Source organism: Nerophis ophidion, linkage group LG01 (genome assembly GCF_033978795.1).
Source record: "Nerophis ophidion isolate RoL-2023_Sa linkage group LG01, RoL_Noph_v1.0, whole genome shotgun sequence".
Taxonomy (NCBI): Eukaryota; Metazoa; Chordata; class Actinopteri; order Syngnathiformes; family Syngnathidae; genus Nerophis; species Nerophis ophidion.
This window is the reverse complement of record NC_084611.1, coordinates 58,876,922-58,883,098: the sequence shown is the minus strand read 5'-3', so window position 1 is coordinate 58,883,098 and position 6,177 is coordinate 58,876,922.

Genomic DNA, 6,177 nt, shown 5'->3' with positions numbered 1-6,177 from the left:
TTAGACCACCGTAATGACGTCACCACTCACAAGGTTATAATAGCCTTAATGACGTCACGTTGTCTTATCGTTTAGAGCCAAGAACGTAAACATGAACATGTCAAATCACGCCATCTCAGTGAGGGCGATGCAAATATCAATGTTTTTTTTGATAATACAACTTTTTTGTTCATAATCATTATCAACAAATCAAGTATCGTGACAAGATTCAAGTCGATACTGTCAAGATTGTCCTCCCTGTATAGTATTTACTTGATATTGGATCGGTAGGTGATGTGCCCAGTTCGCCAATTTTGTCCACAGGATGGCGCTGTTGACCAACTCAAAGAGCAGGCGTTTGATTGTGGATAAGCGGACAAAAAGTGTAGTGCAGAGGTTTGGGTGTAGTTGGTTATTTTCACCACTGTTTTGTTGGAACAGTACTTTTACAAACACCGAAGTATTGTAACCAATTTTTTTAAATGACATGCAAAGCATAAAATAAAAAGAAAATGTACTGCAGCGGGCACTCATTGTTCTCATCACCAGATTGAGGATTGGTGGATAGGTCGGATGTGACCAGTTTTAGGGAACACACTTCCGGGAAAAGTTGTGGTTGTTGAAAAAAAGTCTTGATATTAAACTCACCATCCCGCTGTTGTGGAAAAAAGTCTGATATTAAACTCACCCCCGCTGTTTCGGCCCCAGGCTCGCCGGCGTCGAGGTCAACATTGTCTGTACCCATGGATACTGTGCGGATCAGCTGCTATGGGCGTCCTAATAGACCACCTAAAAACACCTTTTCGTATTTTTTAGTTTGTTTGTTTTACTCTAGGAAGAGTGTTTTGTGTTAGTGCCAAATCTGGTGTAGCGGGGCAATAATTGTTCTCTTCACCAGATTGGGATGGGTGGATAGGTCGGATGTGTTTCCTATAACTCATGGGTGTCAAACTCCGGCCCGCGGGCCAAATTTGGCCCGCCGTGTAATTTCACTTGGCCCTTGAGGTAATATCAAATTAACATTAGAGCTGGCCCGCTGCTGTAACACCGCATTCACCGCTAATACTCTTACTTGCCAACCCTCCCGATTTTCCCGGGAGACTCCCGAAGTTCAGTGCCCCTCCCGAATTTCATCCGGGACAACAATATTTGGGGTGGGCTTTAGAGGTACTGCCTTTGGCGTTCTCTACAACCTGTCTCCGCGTCCGCTTTTCCTCCATACAAACAGCGTGCCAGCCCAGTCACATAACATATGCGGCTTATACACACACACAAGTGAATGCAACGCATACTTGGTCAACAGCCATACAGGTCACACTGAGGATGGCCGTATAAACAACTTTAACACTGTTACAAATATGCGCCACACTCTGAACCCACACCAAACAAGAATGACACATAAACACAACAGAACAAATACCCAGAACGCCTTGCAGCACTAACTCCTCCGGGACTACAATTTACACCCCCCGCTATCACCAAACCCTGTCCACCTCAACCCCACCGCCGAAAAGAGGCATTCAATTTTTATTAAAATTTTATTTGACATGCCATTGATATTTTTTAATTATTATTATTATTTGAAACTAGATTTTGCATGTCACTATAAAATTATATAAGCCTTGTTTGTTCAATATTCAATGCAAAACTTGTTTGGGTCCCTATTAAAAGGTTAATTTGTTCAACCTCGGCCCGCGGCTTTGTTCGGTTTTAAATTTTGTCCCACTCTGTATTTGAGTTTGACACCCCTGCTCTAACTGGACCGTTATAGGGAACACAATTCCTGGAAAAATTTTTGGTTTTAACCAACAAACAAACTTACATTTATAATGCACACAAAACTCAAGGCACTTTCAGTATCAGCGAAACATGTCAAGGAAAGAAAACAAAAGCAAATACAGATAGACATGTGGCGCATGCGACTGGGAATTGTTCCTGTTTGCGGATGACTCGGCCCTGCTGGTATCCGGGAAGGACAAGTCACAGGTGGAAAAACATCTTCAGTGCCGATTTCTGTGGAATTTGCACCTGGCTCGTTGAAAATAAGCTATTCATACACTTAGGTAAAATGGAATCAATACTATTTGGGTCCCCAATCAACTTTAAGAAAGTCAAGTTACTTTGATTGATTGAAACTTTTATTAGTAGATTGCACAATTCAGTACATATTCCGTACAATTGACCACTAAATGGTAACACCCGAATAAGTTTTTCAACATGTTTAAGTCGGGGTCCACGTAAATCAATTCATGGTAACTTCACTTCTAAAGTGGGTGACGTTATCACCAGGAAAGACGAGTTTACCTACCTATAGGTTCTATTCGAGAGGCTAATCTTTCCTATAATAAAATGGCAACCAAGGTATTCAAAATGTCAACCAACCAACGAGATTTCTCTACAGAATCTCCTCTCTGGTCAACAAAAGCACCATGAAGATTCTAGCGGGAACTCTCATTCAACCCTGTTTCAATTTACGCTTGCACCTCCTGATACCCCAGCACCTCCAAAACCCTCAAATCTAAACTCCAAACATCCCAGAACCAGCAAGTCTTGTTACTTCTAGACCTCCATCCCAGATCACACCTCGCTCCTACCCACTTCTCCAAAGTGGGCTGGCTCAGGGTGGAGGACAGAGTAAAACAACTTGCAATGAGCCTAGTCTATAAAATCCACTACACCTCCCTGACACCGAAGTACATGTCAAACTACTTCCATAACGTAAATGACCGCCATAACCACAACACCAGGGGGAGCTCCACAAACTACGTTAAACCCAGATTCCGATCTCACAAAGGTCTTAAGTTAACTAATTCTCCTTCTATGCCACATCAATATGGAATGCACTCTTAAGAGGTGGAAAATAAAGTGCATCTTTATCCTCCTTCAAAACCGCTCTAAAAGAACACCTCCAGGCAACTACAACCCTAGACTAACACTCTCCCCCCTCCACATACCACCTCCCTGGATTGTAAATAATCAAATGTATATACTTGTTCTTATGCTTTCTGAACTCACTATGTTCACTGCTCGCTGTACATTTCTTACGAAGTCAGACCTACACTGTTTCAATGTCCATTTCTCAGATGATATAATTGTTGATGATTGAAGTGCTGTTATCAACCAAACCCAATCCCCCGCCCACACATCCCACCCCCGGGTTGTAAGTAATGTAAATAATCCAATGTATATCTTCGATGATTAACTTGTGTGATGACTGTATTATGCTGATAGTATATATCCGTACCATGAATTGGTTAACTTGGACCCCGACCTAAACAAGTTGAAAAACATTTTCGGGTGTTACCATTTAGTGGTCAATTGTACGGAAAATGTGCTGTACTGTGCAATCTAATAACAAAAGTTTCAATTAATCAATATAATATTAAATAATAATCAAAAATATGAAAGAAAAAAAGACAAAAAGGGCTATTTAAATAACTTTAAATGTTTTAAGGACTTTTGTACTCTGATTCATCCTCCAAGATTTTATTGATAATTACAAACCATTAGGCCAATTAGATCCGGGAAAAGTTATTGTTGTGGAAATAAGTCTGATATTAAACTCACTGGCTCAGAACTACTGCTCTCTCGCCTCATTATTTCGACACCCACAATACTTTATTTTGCAGAATAAGCAATAAATATTGTTCTGGTTTCCAAAGAGCCATATGTTGTTAATTTAAATGTGTTTTCTTATTCTATTATAATTTGTAAAGAGAAATACGTGGGTTCTTTTCCTGTTGTATGTTGAAACTAACCTTCATTTAGACTACATACAGTGGGGCAAAAAAGTATTTAGTCAGCCACCGATTTTGCAAGTTCTCCCACTTAAAATGATGACAGATGTCTGTAACTTTCATCATAGGTACACTTCAACTGTGAGAGACAGAATGTGAAAAAAAAACACGACGAGTTGAGTTTATACCAAAAAGTTCTATTTTGGTTTCATCTGACCACATGACATTCTCCCAATCCTCTGCTGTATCATCCATGTATCCATTTTGGTATGAACTCAACTCGTCGTGTTTGGAGGAAGAAGAATACTGAGTTGCATCCCAAGAATACCAAACCTACTGTGAAGCATGGGGGTGGAAACATCATGCTTTGAGGCTGTTTTTCCGCTAAGGGGACAGGACGATTGATCCGTGTTAAGGAAAGAATGAATGGGGCCATGTATCGTGAGATTTTGAGCCAAAACCTCCTTCCATTAGTGAGAGCTTTGAATGGTTGACCAAATACTTATTTTCCACCATAATTTACAAATACATTCTTAAAAATTCCTACAATGTGAATTCCTGGATTTTTTTTTCACATTCTGTCTCTCACAGTTGAAGTGTACCTATGATGAAAATTACAGACCTCGGTCATCATTTTAAGTGGGAGAACTTGCACAATCGGTGGCTGACTAAATGCTTTTTTGCCCCACTGTATAGTAGTTAAGTAGATAATCTGATATTTTTGTTATGGCCACATTTTGAAAGTTTATGGAAGATATTTTACATTTTTATGATCATATTGTTGCCGTTTTGAAAGATGGTGTTTATGTATACTACTGTTTGTTTTGTGTGTATTATGTTTTCAACCGCCATGTTATTAAAATGTCTTTGAATTTACCACTTTGTCATAAAACCACAACTCAAATGCGCACAATGGAATCTTTTAGTTGCTCAAACAGCAATGTGTTTATGAAAGTATAGTTAGGGGTATGACATTTGTAATGGGGTAAGATGTTAATGTCACTATTCATATAGCATTTAAGCTCGCTAGCAGTTAGTGGTGCTACGGCGTTAGCTGCTAGCTAGCAATTAGCGGCACTATGTTTGCAAGGTTGTGATCAGCGCGCTGCTTAATTTGCTTCTCTTGACAGTGAGCAGTATCACCACTTTAAGAGTTTATCACAAAGCGGTTATCAACCATGATTCTTATCATTTGATTATATTAATGTTGAGTTTTACCACAGGTTATTGTTATATCGCTATTTGGGCGATACTGAAAATTGTAATGTAGGATCGAATTTGTCTGAAATACGTTTTACAAAACTTTTATTAACAGTAGTTCAAATGCACAATCTCTATTTTAATGCAAGAATTTGACAATATTGACATGAAAATTAAGAAATTATCATGTATTTTCAATGTACAACACATTGCTTTAAATGAGAACGTGGCTCTAGTATTTTCTTTCAGTCCTACAAAGTTATTTATTACACACCAGCTGTTTGATTGTAACGCATGTTAGTTGCAGTTTTCAATAACAAATCGCTATTGCTAATCGGTAGCACATCCAATGGAAGTTAGTACTGAGCAAGAACACTTTAAAAAGTGTAACTTTACTTTTGAATGCTTTCTATCAGGCAAGCTTGCTTTGTTGCACAGAACATTACATTCTTTAGAGGAAGACCGCTACAACTACACTGCAAAAACTGAAATCTAAGTAAAATTAAATTCCTCAAATAAGGGTGATATTTGCTTATTTTCTGTCTGATAAGATAATTCTTCTCACTATGCAGATTTTATGTTAGTGTTTTATTTGTTCAAAGCGTTTTTGGTCCTAAATGATCTCAGTAAGATATTACAGCTTGTTGCTGAGATTTTATGACATATATTGAGTAAAACATGCTAGAATATCAACTGTTGCAAATATCTGTCATCAACACTCACAAGTATAAAACTGTTTTTTTAAAATAATCATTTCTTGTTTAAAGCATGAAAAAAAATCATGACTTTGACAGAGTTGTGTCTCATGAAAACAGATGACAGCCAAATGGACTTTGCAGTTTAATTTCAATAAAACAATAGAAAATACACACCTATACAGTAGTACAGTTATTAGTGAGAATATACTTATTTTAAGGTATTTTGGGGTTTATTAAGGTTAGCTAATTTTACTTGTTCTGGAAAGTCTTGACAAATTTTCTAGTTCTATTGGCAGATAATTTTACTTAGTTCAAATAAAATACCCATAATTCTTGTATTTTTTTCTTGTTTTTGAACACTGACTTTTTGTAGTGTATGCAGGTTTGTAACAAAGTTGGTCGCAAAGTTGTCAGAATATTGTACCGTTTGATTTTACATGAATCAATACGTGGGAGTACCGATGGATTTTGGTCAATAGTGAATTCAGTACCCATTCATCATGCAGCACCCGGCAACTGGCTCTGGGTGGTAGGTCAGCAACTTGGTGGAACTGTGGGTAAAG